A 16,405-nucleotide genomic window follows, 5' to 3' on the forward strand; every position below is an offset into this window, starting at 1 on the left:
GTTGCAAATTAAACCTTCTATTTTTTGCTAAAGTCGAATCTGAAAGTCAAATTTTGACTCCCATAGCTCGAGTTGAAGTGATACACATAGACCAATCAGGAGAGTTAACAAATACTCTACTGTCTCTATAGAAGAATAGCTAACTTGATCAAATTTGTACAGGAATCAGGTTGCAGACGAGAATCAGTGGCTTGACAAAAAGTTGCAATCGAATCAAGTGGAAATTGATGACAAGAAAATCCAAAGGTAAGTACTCTATCCAGGGCTTCATATGTCTATATGAACCTTAGATATGGTCATGTACTAGGAAATCAGGGCATACTCAGAGAAACCTCCAGTAGAGTATCCACTGAAGAAAGTGTGAATCAAGGCAATTCCTTGCACACAATTCTTGAAGAAGTCTCAGACACTTTTTCAGATTTAACATCCGAAATGTCTTCTTACTCAACTCACTCGAAAACCAGAACGACAATGCGCTATAAGCATATACTCTCTTTTTACAAGACTAACCACCATGGAGCCCAGGTTTACTTGGACCCTAACGAGGAGTATGCTATTTGCATTGATGACCGTGATAGTGAGTTTGAAGAAGAGATTAGGGCAAATAAACAAGGAAAAATGTACACAAACAGAAATGGAACTCAGTATGTACAAGTTGAAAACCCTGATGTGGTAAAAAAATGGGGGTTAGAAGTAAGCACCATAATCCCAGATATGTCAGCAAAAGAAGGACCACCAACTTTAGAATTTGAGGGATACGATCAAGTAGATTTGAAGCCTCTAAAATGGATTAGTACGAACAATCCTAGGATCAAAGTATATTGTTGGGAGGATAAAAACATAAAAGATCTTCTATGGACTTTGCCTGCCAAACGAGGACAACTAAGAATCATGAAGATATTCTATATCTTCAAGATCAAGGACAAGGATTCTGTAGATCTACCAACCTACCTGTTTAGGGATTGTTATAACAACAACTTTGTTATGATGACTCCTGAGGAGGTAGAACAAACCAAATACCAAGGGTATTCCATAAGGGATTGGATATTGGAATAAGGACCAGAAACAATTCCAAGAGATGAACACCATGAGATATCATCTTAGAGTAATGTTAAGAAACCAGAAACCACCTCATCGTGTAGAAAACTGGGTGACACTAAGGCCAATCCAGGGCTACATGAGTCACTATTTCCAACAGACTGGTTTGAAGGACTTGAGCATGACCAACTGCCAGGAGACCGGGAGTTGAACCAAACAAATGCGTCAGACCAGTTGCTTTTCAGAAATGGGTCAAAAAATATAGTGGATCAGGGGATCCATACGACCACTTAGCAAGCTTTAAGCAAGTGCTAAGAGCAGAACATATATTCGATTTTCATACTCAATTTGAGGGGTTTGGAATGACATTAGAAGGAAAAGCATTGACATGGTTCCAAAACATTCCACCAAGGTCAATAATGGACTTGAACACATTAGCTCAAGTATTTGTAGTTGGATGTTCCAAAACGGAGATCAAACATAATACGGTAGCTCAAATCTACAGGTTTAAACAAAAAAATGGTGAGTCTGTTAGGGATTGTGCAACTCGAATGAAACAATACATTGCCAGATGCCCAGGGCTAGAGATACCTATAGAAGAACGACTCATATCTTTGTTTCTAGAGGGAGTGCTAAACAAAGAACTTCATGCCATACTCTATAGTAAAAAGCATACAACCCTAGAAGAGTGTGTGTCAGATGCTATTGACTTAGGAGACAATTGTGATATTTTTAACAAAGAAGATGTCCCTAAGGATAACCAAAGCGATAAAATAGCATCTACTAAACCAGCACAGCTGGAAACGACTACTGTAGCACCACTCTCAACCATAGAAGATATGCTTAAAAGGATGAATGACATGATGAACAACATGCAAAAATCACCTATGAGGGGACCAGGACAAGGGATACCTCAACAGGGATAACCAATTAGGCCACAAAAATGGTGTGTAATCGAGGGTAAATGGACCAACCATGAGACCCATGAGTGCTACTTCAGACCAAAGTATGATGGGAATGTTTGGTACGTGCCCATGAGGCCACAAGGATAACCCATGTATAGATATCATCCTAATATGGCCCAAGATCAAAGACCACCAATGGGTATGGAAAGACCTCAACCTGTGTTGGGACAAAAACCTCCGTATCTAGTACATAATGCAGTACCTGTAAAGTACATCCACTCCAAAGGAGTCATAGATGAACAAGCATTAGTTCCTGTTACACCCTATCTAGAGCCTAGTCCATGTACAGTAATGATAGAAGGAGATTGGTATAATTCACATCCACCACCAATGGAAGAAACCGTGACTTATGCTCCACCAGAGCTTGCACCAATATATTATGTAGCTAATCAAGGTGTCAGACCTCCCATGGTAAGACCCATGAGTAAGCCAAGAACAGGAAATTGTCATAACTGTGGTGCAGATGATCACTAGAAAAATGAATGTCCAAAGCCTGACAAAAACCTTAAATTAATTGAATCTTATTGCATACAATGTTGCAAAAAGGGAGGACACTTCTTAGAAGATTGTCCAAAAAATCCTTTAAACATGGGTAAAACAGTAGTAAATGTAGTCCAAGTGATACCTAGTAGCTCATCAGAGAGTGAACCGATTGTTCCAATCAAGGTAATCACTAGAGCCCAGGCCAAGAAAAAGAAACACAACTCCTCTGATGATTCGGAAAATACGAAAGTTTTTCCTCAAAGAATCAAAAGAAGCAGAAGTAAAAGATATGAGATGAGAAAACAAAAACAACTGGTTGAAATCGAGAAGAAAGCGCAACAGCTATAGAGGAAGTCTGGTTGGATAACCTACCTTTTGATGTGAACATGGATGTACAATCCTTATACGGGGATTGCGGATTTGAAGCTTCGGTAATGTTGAAACCATTGACCTTGAAAACATTATCCTCTTTCTTGCAAGATAAAGAAGATGAGTCTATAGTGTGTAACACCACTCAAGTAAAAAGAGTCGAAAAAACCCTATAAGTAGACAACATTCATTCAATCATGTCTACACCAATCCAATGCACTCTTACCTTAGGAGAATTGTTAAAACTCAGACCATACTTATGGAATGAGCTATAGAAAACTCTAGAGAAGGTGGGAATAACGGGGTTAATCTCAAAAAATTTGGGAAAATTGAAAAATGAAATGGAACACAAAGAGATTCGATCTGTTCCCATGAACAAAGCCGGGGAATATTACGAAGGGGAAGAAGGAAACAACACCCTCCCAGTGAAATATAATGACATTGAAACCATGGCAATACTGGATAGTGGAGCTAGCATAGCCATAGCCACTAAAGCAGTATGGGAATCCTTGGGACAGCCAGCCATTAGACAAACTCAAATGAAACTGCAATTGGTTGGCGGACACATTGAGAGACCATTAGGGCTGCTTGAAAACGTGATAGTCAATTCCTGTGGAATTGAATATCAACACACTTTTTCCATAGTAGACTTTGGGAAAAAACTCAACTATGAAATCATATTAGGAAGACCTTTCATGCGACAGGTAAAAATTATCCAAGGTTGGGGAAACAATTATTTGTACTTGAAGAAAGTGGAATCTATAACAAGAGTAAACCTAAAAGATCACACTTATACAGATGTCTTGAAAACACCCATACAATAGTTTGATTCAGTCTCTTTGGCTGAAACTAAACTTCCATCCTGGTTAAACAAGGACACTCCTATTTGGATGTGTGGAGCTTCAAAAAATGAAAGCTTAAGAAGAGAAGAATGTATCCTAGAACCCTAAACCCTAAACCCTTTCCAAAGCATTTGTTTGAGCCATTCAAATGGACTCAAATTCTAGCAACAATGGATGTATGTGTGAATACGTCTATGCCTACTCAATTTTGCAATGAGGATGGCTACGACATAATTCCCATCCAAATGATTTCAATCCTTAACATTGAAGATGAAAATGAGGAACCCAAGGATTTGATGAAAGCTCAACAAGTCTTTTTAGACCTCTACTATGATGCAATTGATGAGTTAGATGAACACTCAGCTACCTCAGAAGGTTCGGAGTCAGAAAAAGAACATATGAGAGCTAAGCTACTCTTAAAACGAGGGGAGGAAAAGTTTTTTGACTTTCCAAACTAGAAATCAAGAAGACAAAAATGGTATAGACGGAAAAGAGACACCAGAATTGTGAAAACATGACCTATGCCATCAGTCTCCAGTAGAACACAATTCCTGATGCAAATGATTGTGTCAAGGACAAAATCACTGACAGATATCCTTCTAACAAAAATTCAAAAATGTCTCAAACATCGATAAAAACAAGGAAGGGTACTCAAACAAACCCACAGGATAAGAAACCACTCATGACCCGAGTCGAGCGGAAAAAGAAATATCAAGAGTTGAAAAAATCTCTAAAGGAGATATATACGACCAAAATGGAAACCACGGAAGAGGATGGTAAGAATGTAATGAGCGTTCCATCCCATTACAAAAAGTATACTCTCCAAGATCGAAAAATCATAGTCAAACAACCTGTTAGGGAGCTACGGAAACATGACGAGTCTTACGAAGGGCCTGGAAACGCTAAAAAGATAGACTTGGCAGAACCGGGAGAAGAGCCTAGACCTGCCTACATTGCAAATGACCTAACAAAAGAAGAAGAAGAGATTTTGCTAAGCTTGTTAAAGGAATACCGAGATATCTTCGCTTGGTCTTACAAGGATCTCAAGGGTGTTGATCTAGAAATCTATCAACATACCATACCCATGAGAGATGATGCGAAACCAAGTAGATAGAGTCCATATACACATTATGAAACATTTGCTAGGAAGATAAAAGAAGAGATTGAAAAATTAAATGAAGCCAAATTCATTTACCAAATTTGATCTTTTGTAAAGGATTTTCCTCAATGTCAAAAACAAACACCCATACCTCATGTAACATTATTTCAAATGTCACATGTGTCTAAGTGGAGTAACTATCTAGTTACTTACTTATCAAGCCGAACATTTCTTGAGTATATGAGTAAATGTCGTCAAAAAGAAATTGAAACTGAAGCAAGAGAATATGCTCTTATTGGGAACCAATTGTATTGGAGAGGTAAGGACCAACATTTGCCTCTTTGTGCAAATGAAGACGAGTATATTCCAATTATAGAACAAGCATATGCTGGATTAGCTGGAGGTCACTTTTCTAGTGAGACCACAACAAGAGCGATCTTAATGGAGGGCATATGGTGACCAACACTTTTTGTAGATGCCAAAGAATATGTTCAAAGATGTGATGCTTGTCAACGAACAAAAATGCCGACGCATGTAGATAACATGCCCTTAAGACCAATGATGGGAGCTAGAGCTTTCACAAAATGGGGTATAAATTTTGTTGGACCAATACAGCCACCTGCTTATAGAACCCAAGCTCAATATATCATTGTAGCCACGGACTATTTGACGAAGTGGGCCGAGGCTAAAGAAACTCAAAAGAATGATGCCAGAAACACTGCTGCATTCTTATATGAATATGTATTCACGAGATATGGACTGCCTATAGAAATTGTCAGTGAGCAGGGAACTCATTTCCTCAATGAGGTAATCAAGTATTTGCTTAATGAGTTTATGGTCATCCATAACAAATCAACTCCCTATCACCCACAAGAAAACGGACAAGATGAGCATACAAATAAATTCTTAGCCCGGTGTTGACTAAAGTGGTTAGCTCAGGAAGGAAAGTCTGGGAAATGAATCTCCATGCTGCTGTATGGGCTTATCAATTTTCATTCAAAACAGCTTAAATGATACACCCTTTAGCATGGTTTATGGTCTTGATGCCATACTGCCAATAGAATTTCTATTGCCGACATTAACGGTAGCACAGAATCTTGAGTGGAATGGACAAGAATTGTCAGAAAGACTTGAAGATTTGGAAAAGCTAGATGAGCAAAGTCTAACTGCTGTAGCTCACATCTATGCACAAAAGAGGAAACAAGAACAGTTTTTTGATTCCCACTTAATCACCAAAATTTTCAAGAAAGGGGACTTAGTTTTAGTCTATTCCCTTAAGCAACACATTCAAAAGTTTAAGAAAAAGGAAAACAGACCGTTTATCATTGAAGATGTATCTCCAAGTGGAGCAGTAAAAATGGCTAATTGGATTAGTGGATGTCGTTTAAAGAAATACAATGTGCTGCTAACCAATGAATTGCTAGAAAGAATGCATGCAACCAAGCAAAGGAAGATTAAACGACAGCAGGTTATTGATGAAGCCCAAGAGAAAGCTCGGCTTCGGGTACTCAAAAGGAAAGCTGCTCTCAAGAATCAACAGATACCGATTCCCATCAACACTTTGGAAATAGATGACCGACAATGGGAATTACCTAAAGAAGTAGTTTCAACAGATAATGACTAGTTAGACGAAATGGACCTGTGCATCAAAGTATAGCTCAACAATCATAACACCAATGCTTTGGTCGACACAAGAGCTAGAGTAAATGCAGTCAGTTATTCCACATATAAGAAGGCAACAAGTCAAGCATTGACAACAAGAATAGCGACAATCAAAGGATGCAACAAGAACCCAACCCAAACATTGGGAGTAGTCAACTTGAATGTGATAGTACATGGATGTTCATGTCCTCATCAGTTTGTATGCTTACCAGATGAACACATGAATGAGACAATGATTCTTGGAATCCCTTGGATGAGGACATACAAAGCAGTACCAGATTGGGATACAAATCAGCTAAAGCTATCACCTAAAGGCGGGAAACTCATTGTTCCAATTGCACCAAGCAAGGAGGAATCGAAAAGAAGCAATCAGCTGACCAAACCACGAGGTAGTCAATCTTCTCCATCCCCTCGACAAGCAAATGCTACAAGTAGAATGCAAGGAGTCAGGAAAATTTGGGTACCAAAAGCACAGCTTAAGGATAAGACGATTCAGATCTGGGTGCCTAAAACTTCACCGGACAAAACAAAAGAAGGTTCCAAGGGTTAAAACATAGAGACAAGCATCTCCAAGCAAGGAACCTAGCATGAAATTGGTTTGGAAGAAAAAGGAGCACTTATCTTCTCCACAAACCGTAACACTAATCAAGCAATGGCGAGTTAAGTCTCAAAAGACCCCACCACATCATTCTGCACTAAGCAAACCAAGCTACCAATGGCGAGAAAAATCTTGACAACAATCAAAAGTGCTACCAACAGCTCAAGTAATCAGTGTGCTGAAGCATCCTCATGGTACAATCAAATAGAGAGCAAACAAGCTACAAGATTTGCTCTTTGGAAGACATCAACAACAAACCTAGACATCAGAAACCCTTGAGTTAATTACTCAAGACCCAACTCTTGTACATCATAGTGGTTTGAATTGCATTGATCTTCAAAGAATGTTAGAGCCAACCACGGCTATGCATAGACATGATTGTTCAACCCATAAAAACAGTCGTCCCGGAGTACGCCATCTAAGAGGGGTGGAAGGGCACTAAGTACTAAGTAATTAAGGACAATGTTTGAAGAGGGAGGATAAGTTCGATGTTAACGTGTGATTTTTTGTAAAATTATCTAATAATACCCTTATAATTCATCATCAAGGAAAAATTCACTGATAATATCTTCCCGATGAGTGTAAATAGTGTATATACTATCAAAAAATTGTCCTTTTTGGGTATTTTTCATCATTTTTATTGATAATGAGACTTAAAAATAGAAAAATCCAACAAAAAACAATAAAGATGTGTTTTTCAATGGATTTTCTTAATTATTGGATTTTTACTTTACTTTTTTAGAGCATTTTGCTATTTTCTTTGATTTTTTCAATTAAATAGGTCAAAATTAATAATAAATAGCAAGGAAGCTCAGATGGAAAAATGGAAGACACGATGGTGATCAGAAAGATAAGGCGGACAAGCACAAAAATTTTCAATGAAATTAGAAGATGGAAGCGAGAAGCTTAAATTAGGCGGCCATGATTACTTTTGCAAAATTCTTGCAGAATGAGCTACAAGAATCTGATCAGGGAAATTTTTGAGTCTAGCATAGATTTCAAGGACTAACAGGAGAGTTTAGGAAAAAATGGTTCGGGAAGTCTGGGTATAGATATCCAAGGTAGGCTAAAACGAGTGCTTAATTTTTGGGAGCTTCTAATTTAGAGTTTTTTCTAAAAGATTTAGGTCTTTTTAGTTGTGGACAGGATTTGGAAAAATCTTGTAGTTGTACTTTTTTTAAAATTTTTTAATTTCATGAAAATTTTCATTTCCTATATTATTAACCTTCACTTTGCTAATTTATGTTCAACCTTCCAATTTCCATAGCCTTCTAGTTTCCACCAATTTCCCATTGCACCTTTAAATGTTTTAGCCTAAAGTAACAATTTCTTTTTCTTTTTTAAATTGTGGTGACTTTGATGAACACTAAAAACAAACAATATAGTCCCCATATTTCATATAATAGATTTTCAAGTTACAAGCTACCCAATAATAAATGCATTTTCTTTGAAATATACATATGATGTGAGCTCAAGTGTTGATCTAGTGGACCATATGCATCAAAGTTGGTAGCATGGCATTGGGTATAAAAGTCAAAATAAGCCTTGGGTTGATAGTAACATTGATTACAAAGAGAAAAATTATCCACGTACTTACACAACCATATCTTCAAACACTTCAAAAAAAAAGAGGAAACTTATTTATCTTTTCATTTAAGTTCTATTACACTATGTATGTATTCAATGTTTTGTTTTAATTCTTTTAGAACTACATCAAAGTGATCAAAACCATCAGTAGCTAAAGTGGCATGCAATGTCATTTTCATTGCAACTACTATCAACAACTATTTCTTTAAAGCAATACTAACAAGTGTGAGTGGAGATATTATCTCAACTCAACAAATAATGAACAACAAGACTTGACTACTACATGTGACTTGAGGGGAAAACACTTCTCAAAAGGTGGTGTATAATTCATAAGAAAAAAACCTTGTTTATGTTTATCTAGTAGCTTCAACCAAAGGAAGCAGTCTATTTTGCCCAAGGAGTTAATGTAGTGTATGTTTCTATTCTTTGACCTTCACAAATGTCTCTACTCTTGATCCTATTAAATATATAAGCTCATTGCTTTTGGGTATGATATCATTGAACTTAGCTATCACAAGGACTCCAAAAAGGTTAAGATAGCAATATCTAGCTATTTGTGTGCACACAAGCACTGCTTGGTGCTAAAATCTTCTCCCTCTCAAAACTAAACCATTCCTAAATAAGAGTAGCTTCCATGTCCTTTGTCCCCATTTGTAGATTGACCTCTGAGGAAGAAAAATATTTAAATAGATGTAAGGGCTCCTACAAAGCTACTTTGCACCCAGAGATTCATAATAGGGATAGGTTCAACAACACCTTCTAAGTGATTATCTTCATTGAACTTGGACATATTTTACTTTCTAAAAGTTGTTCATACTTTTTAGCCACTTCTCTTCTGAGCAATTGACCCTCCACAACTTGGTGAGTAGAGTGAACCATTTCACATTATGAATTGCACATAATTTCTAATACTTTATTGATCATTATCCTTTCATTTTAGATTCAAACTATGTTGCACCACCAATAAGTCCAGATCCTTCAAACAACAGTTTTCCATCATTTGAGAAACGTGCCAGCTTGTAGATTCCTTTGTTACTCACCAGTTTAAGGTATTCAAGGATCCTCCTCGTAGCTAAGAGAGCCAAGGGACCACTATAAGATGGATCACTTGAAGTATTTGAAGCTCTCTCTCTCTCTCTCTCTCTCTCTCTCTCTCTCTCTCTCTCTCTCTGTCATCAAATCCTAGAAAAATGGATGTGTGTGTCACAAATTGTGGTTGACGAATGGGAGATAACCTTTGCATTAATTTGTGTAGGATGCCAACTCACAAAATGAAGTAAATAATTACTCAATTGATTTCGATTTTATTAGTAGGAATCTTTTGAGATTCCATTGTCTCTTCCCAATTAAGCCAACCTCATGCATTCATTTCCTACCCAACATGTTGTCTCATAGTCCCTCACAAGCAATGAGGATTCCTACCCATTCTTAAATTGCAGCCTATAGATTGCATTTCTCCCGGGCAGTGTGAGACACACATTTCTCCCAATAATATTCTTCTTTGTAGCATATATTATTGATTTAGTGATGCCCTTGTGATCAAGCACAACCATCTGACACACACACACACACACACACACACACACACACACACACACACACACACACACACACACACACACACACACACCACACACACACACACACACACACACACGCACACACACACACACACACACACAAATCTCCAAACTCAGTCGCCTCCTTCCCCCTTGGGCCCCAGCCTTGGCTCTCTTGTAGTGACAATGCATGCTGCCTCAACCTTGACCCCCCCTAGAGACACGCACCTGGCTCACATGCCGCCTTCCCCTTGCCACTTTCCATCGCCTCCTTTTTCATTTTAAACCCACAATGGGGATCTTTTGAGATTTTTCTTTTTGAAAAATAGTTCCTCTTTTATTGGATTCTTTATGTGTCGCCTCTAATGGGCTTCCAGTAGCTTCAATTTCTAGAAGTATAAACTAGGGCAATGAGCATGCAGAGTATCCACACATGGAGGAAGAACAATTCCCACTTGAATTTTGCAAGAAAAAGGTATAATTATGATAAAATATAGTTTTAGTTGCACAAAATGGAGTGATTTTTTTCAATGGAAAAATAGCCATGTAGGTGGTTGAGCACGCAATCCGTCCGCATGCACGTGGACGGACTGCGTGCTCAACCACCTACATGGCTATTTTTTCATGAAAAAAACCACTTCATTTTTTGCAAATAAAATTATATTTTAGCATGTTTATGCTATTTTCTTGTAAAATTCAAGTGGGAATTGTTTTTTCCTCCCTTCTCGATTGACTTTCTCCATTTTCCGACTAGCTTAAGGCTAAGCCGAGAGACCATTTTTCCAGCTCATGTGAGTCTACACTCACTTTTATTATAAAGTACTTTTCATAGCTTGAGCTCACTGCTCGTCTACGCGCGTGCGGACGGATAGTGAGCTCAAGCTATGAAAAATGCCAGATGATGCGTAGACGAGGAGTGTGCTGAGCAAGAAGCACCGATGAGGTATAAACGCTGCCGGATTGCTGTGAAGTTAAAAATGCAAGAGAAAACGCTATTAAGAACGCTCGTTGCGAGCTGCATGACATATTCGACATTCGCTCCAAAGGCTGCAGACACTTTGTCTTCGCCCTCAACTTTGTCTCAGTCTCCCCAACCCTCAAAAATTACGTTGCATGAGTTTGGAACTCCTAAGTAGAAATATTGTAATACAATGGCCATTTCTCGCAATCATACATCTGCTGCTATGGTGCGAGTGGAATCTCACTGCGTTTGTTGTGGATGGAATGCATGGCTGCATGTACTGTGACCAGGAAAACACCCATGATCTGCGACTATTGGAAGGGGAGGAGGAGCACCTAAGGGAAGGCCTGGAGAGGATGTTCCTTAAGGATGGCAAAACAAATCAATTACATGAAGTGGATCGTGGAGGCACAAATAGCAGAGGACGAGAACTAGGCAGAATCGGAGGAGGAAGATAATTTGAGGAAAGGACTTCAGAGGGGATGTCGCCAAGAATGAAGCTTCTCATAGCCTCCAAAACGAGCGAGTCATTCTGCATCGTCAGGGACCTTAAGGTGGCCGTCTTGGATTGTGGTAGCTCAAACTGCAGCAACCATGAAAGTATTGAAGATCATAGGGAAGAGGAGGTTATGAGGCTTGTAGAAATGTTGGAGGACTGTCCAAACTGACACTAGAAGGCAGAAACTCTTTAAATTTTATATGAACATTATTAGCATGTGAAGTTGATAAAAACCTCCTTGTGAAAAATTTTAGATGTAAATTGATATATTTGAAGGTAATTTTTACACTTAATTTGTATATATTCTCACCTTTGAATTTAAAATTCACAGTTTAGTTTTGAAATTTATAGGTGATATTATGCTACACTTTGGTTGGTTTATATCATTTTGATTATTTGCAAGCAGTGTTTGGGAAAAATGTGTCACAAGTTACAATTAGGTTGCTTGGAAATTGGAAATTTCTGCTCAAGAGTAAGAGGAAAAGGAAAATCGCGTTTGGATTTTTAGAAAAATAGTGTGAAAATATATAAAATTAGTTTTTTTTTCAAATTGTCCTTTTGAAAAACTTACTAGTGTGAAAATATATAAAATTGGATCTTTTGTTTTGTACCACATCTCACTCTAGTCAACCTTAACTGCTCCTACCAACAACCTCATTTGACTAGGAGTCATATCAAAGTCGACGATGCAAAAGTGTAGAGAGAGAGAGAGAGAGAGAGAGAGAGAGAGAGAGAGAGAGAGAGAGAGAGAGAGGGAGTCTCCTGAAACAATCAACCTTGGGAATGAATAACCGAGTGTGTGATACAATGGAGGCAAGGGGTTGCATGTATAGCACCTCAGTAAATTGCCCTACCCAGAATTTGACAAATAAGTAAAATAAATACCTAAAGGCCAAAATAAATAATGGGATCACAGTGGGTAATTCACTTGAGATGCCAAAACTCTAACACCCTCTTTGTAGCTCATAGAGGACATAAATAGTGAGACCAAGTTGATGAAGAAGCTGCTACCATGGAAACCCAAGCAACACCGGGCGTGCTTGATACACCTTCAATTTGCTACCCTCAACTTTGTACCTTAGAAGAATGCCATCTTGAGCATTGGTTTTCTTTTAGAAAGTTTGAACTTGTAGACTACACTATGTCCAAGAATCCCCAATCGTGAACTATGGACACATCACGTCCAGAAATAATACTCCAAGATAATGAATTATGGAACACATCCTGTCTATGATTAACCAACAACAATGGATTGGTGCGCTCATCCATAGTGTTTTGCATGCGTATGATTGGTTCCCTATCGGATGCATGTGCCTTGAACTCCAACCTATGTGTTCAAATAGTTGTGCCTAGGTCATAATGAGTGGATGCGACAATATTGAGCACCTTTGAGAGCATTTGTGATGAATCTCTTAACATGCTGTGTTTCACAAGCTGCATATCCATTCTACAACATCTGTTTTGGTGACTTGTTTAAAGAGAAAGAGTTCAAATTGGAGGATCCAAAGTTCTTATTTATAGTTACACACAGTGCTCATAAATTTTTGTTTGGATTTAGTTACTTCAATAGAATTTTCTTAGTTATAATGTTTCTAGAATAAAAATGAAAAAAATGATTAGATTATCCTTTACAAATAAGCAATGCTCTCTTTGAATTTTGATGCTCGCAACAATTAGGTGCCTACATGTTCTAGTTTGTAGTGTGAATACCCAATCAAAGATAGAAATATGTGTGATTCATATATAAAACAACAAGGTAAAATACCCTACAACAAGGAAAATGCCTATCGTATATAAAGCCTAGTCATATATAATTGAAAAGGTTATTTAGGATATTTCATCCCAAAATCTTGAAAGCCTTCAAAATCTCAATAGGGTAAAGGGGAGCCCTAAGGACATGACAACCACATTTTCTCTGTGGTGCCCCTTTTTAGCATGAATAGGTGCAATGGATAGAGAGGCCAAAGAGGTTTCTATAACATAAGGCTTGATGGGATCAACAATTCATAGAGTGGGAACAACAACAAGTGCATTCACGTATATCTAAAGCAAGGACAAATACTTGAAGTGCAATCCTTAGAGGTGAATTTACTGAATTGAAAGTTTATACACTTAATTTTTCCAATATTTGTTGAGTTTCACACCTCCTCATGGAAGACATGGAGACAATTTTGTGGTGGGAATTCAATACACCTAGGCTTTTTCTCTTTTAAGAGCATCCCTTGACCAACTTCTAGAATTAGAAACATTTTGCAGTGCGTGAACCTGCCTTAATCTTGATGTGACCTGACCATTGATGTTGGAAGTTAGAACTTGGTAGAATAAAGAGTCAAAGAAAAGGTAAAAGGTACATTTGAGTCTCGATCTTCAATGCTATTGACTTTCTAGCGTTGAGTCTCGCACGGGCTAATTGCCACTATGGATGAAAAGGCCGCTACCATGGAGCCAATTTTGATTGCCAGATCAAAGGAGTGCTCAAAATATATCCTTAGTTGTGATAATGGAGGGAAAATCCTCAAATCACTCTGTAGTTGCTCTTTCCCAGCTAGCTACCCACTAGCCCCAGCATGTCAACAACGGCTATCTCTTCACCCAACACATAATGTGCCGTCTTTTTGTCTGGGTATTTTTACTCCTTCCACATACACCAAAAACATAAGATCTCAAAGTTGATGTTAATAAGATCTCAAAGTTAATGTTCCCTATCCCACCAAGACTTGATGCACTTTCACTCAAAGTGTATCGATCTGGATTAGCGAAGCAGTAGCCGTCACCTTTCTTTATGAGGAGAAAGGCTTAAAATTATACCAGATAAAAGACACACATATATATTTAAAACAACATAAAAAGCTGATTTTGTGGGATAGAATCCAAAAAAAATTATATTGAATATAACTTTGTAAGCAACTTAAAATATCAACATGAACTCTTGAATAAATAGCTATAAGATAATGTCAAAAGGCAGTATGTTTGGGAGCATTCTTGTGTGTACAATAATCCCATTTAAGCACACAATTAAAAAAGATCTAAATTTGTGTCAAAAGCTCTAAACTAAAAGCTTACAAAATTATTATCCCCGGCTAAAACCACCTCATTTCTACTTGCAACCTTTGCAGAGAGAGATTTTGACGTCTTTCGCGCGTCTTTTTCGGAGTCCACAGTTGATCGTTTATAGCATCATCTCACACGAGACGTGAGAGGTAAGTTATTTACTCGTCAATGATCCATTTTGTATGGCCAGTAGCTAGTCTAAACCCCTAGAAAAAACCCTAGAAACTGAGCAGTGACGAAGACCTACGACCAAAAACTGACCATAGCGACCTGTCAGCTCAACCAAATCAGATGGGATTGGAACTGCAACATGCCCTAACACAATAGAACCTTTCTATACCATGAGTTGACCATTTGGCAAGGGTCGAGGGGGTCCCCAATAGAAAAGCTAGGTTTTTGGCGAATGCCAAAATTTCAATCTGACTCCACAGATAGCTTGCCTACGAGGTTCATATACAATGTATATGATTGGTTTAGTTAAATCAATCAAGCAAGGCCCTTGAAACTTGCTTATTTTCTTAGTTTTTTGGTGCAAATCTCCAATGATTTTGAGTTTAGTGCAATTATTTGCTTAAACATTTTTTTTAAAAGTCTGCATACATAGTGTGTCCCCACCACCTTTTAGCTCTCTAGGGTTTTTGGGCTTGTTGTCAACGGTTGTGGGCAACTATCTCGACGTAGATGCCATGTACATTTTTGCTCTTGAGCGCGTTCATTGATGGTCGCTTCACATGATCCACCAATGCCCTCCATGATCATAGATGCCATTGGACCCAAAGCTCGTAGAGGCTGTCGACCCTGTTGACCCATTTCTGAACAATGAACCATAAATTATGGAGATTGACATTGTGGAGGGGGACGATGAGAAATCCTTGGATGATGATGATGAGGAATATGACTTGGCTGATCTTGTCGATATCCTCATAGAGATGAAGCTATAGCAAGATATTCAAATATTTTAATGCCAAGCTGACCACCTTCAAGCAAGAAAGGAAACATACACAATCATTATGCTTCACAATCATTGCCTTTAGAAAGAATTGCAATTGTACTACCTGTCTCAAGAAACTTCTTGGGTCTTCACCATCTTCACCTATAAACCTTGGTAGATTCATGAAAACTTAAAAGTAGGAGGTTGAGCTTGATTCCAAGTAAAGTCTCAATCGGAGAGCCAAAATAGATCCTCAGTAAGGAGGCACCAAAACATGTGAAGTATTTGGGGGTAGTCTCCATAGCACATCCATTTGCACAAGATAGATGAGGAAAGAAAATTAGCTCTTACAAGAAGACCGGATCCAATCACCACTCACAAATTTGCTCACCCTTGCACACATAGAATCCTGCCTACACTCGAATAGCTTCTCTCTATACTTCCATAGCCCCAACATGAGCAATTGCATCCAAAGAAAAAAAAACTACTTAATTTTGGGGAGAAAACCATTGAAAACGTTTGCATTTTTTATCATAAAAAGCATAACCTCACACCATCCCAGTAGCCCTTGCATATGTGAGATGGGAGTCCATAGCCGCTTACAACCATGCACATAAACCCATAAAAAACCATCTCAATTAAGAACTACACAAAATATCATGATGTTGAGCCATAAAACTAAAACAAAAACCATGGTGAACATGGGGAAACACTCTCTCATTCACAACAATAACAAAGGGTTTTCATTGCCAAAAACTTGA

The sequence above is a fragment of the Adiantum capillus-veneris genome, chromosome 30, assembly GCF_014529385.1.
Source record: "Adiantum capillus-veneris isolate H3 chromosome 30, ASM1452938v2, whole genome shotgun sequence".
Classification (NCBI taxonomy): Eukaryota; Viridiplantae; Streptophyta; class Polypodiopsida; order Polypodiales; family Pteridaceae; genus Adiantum; species Adiantum capillus-veneris.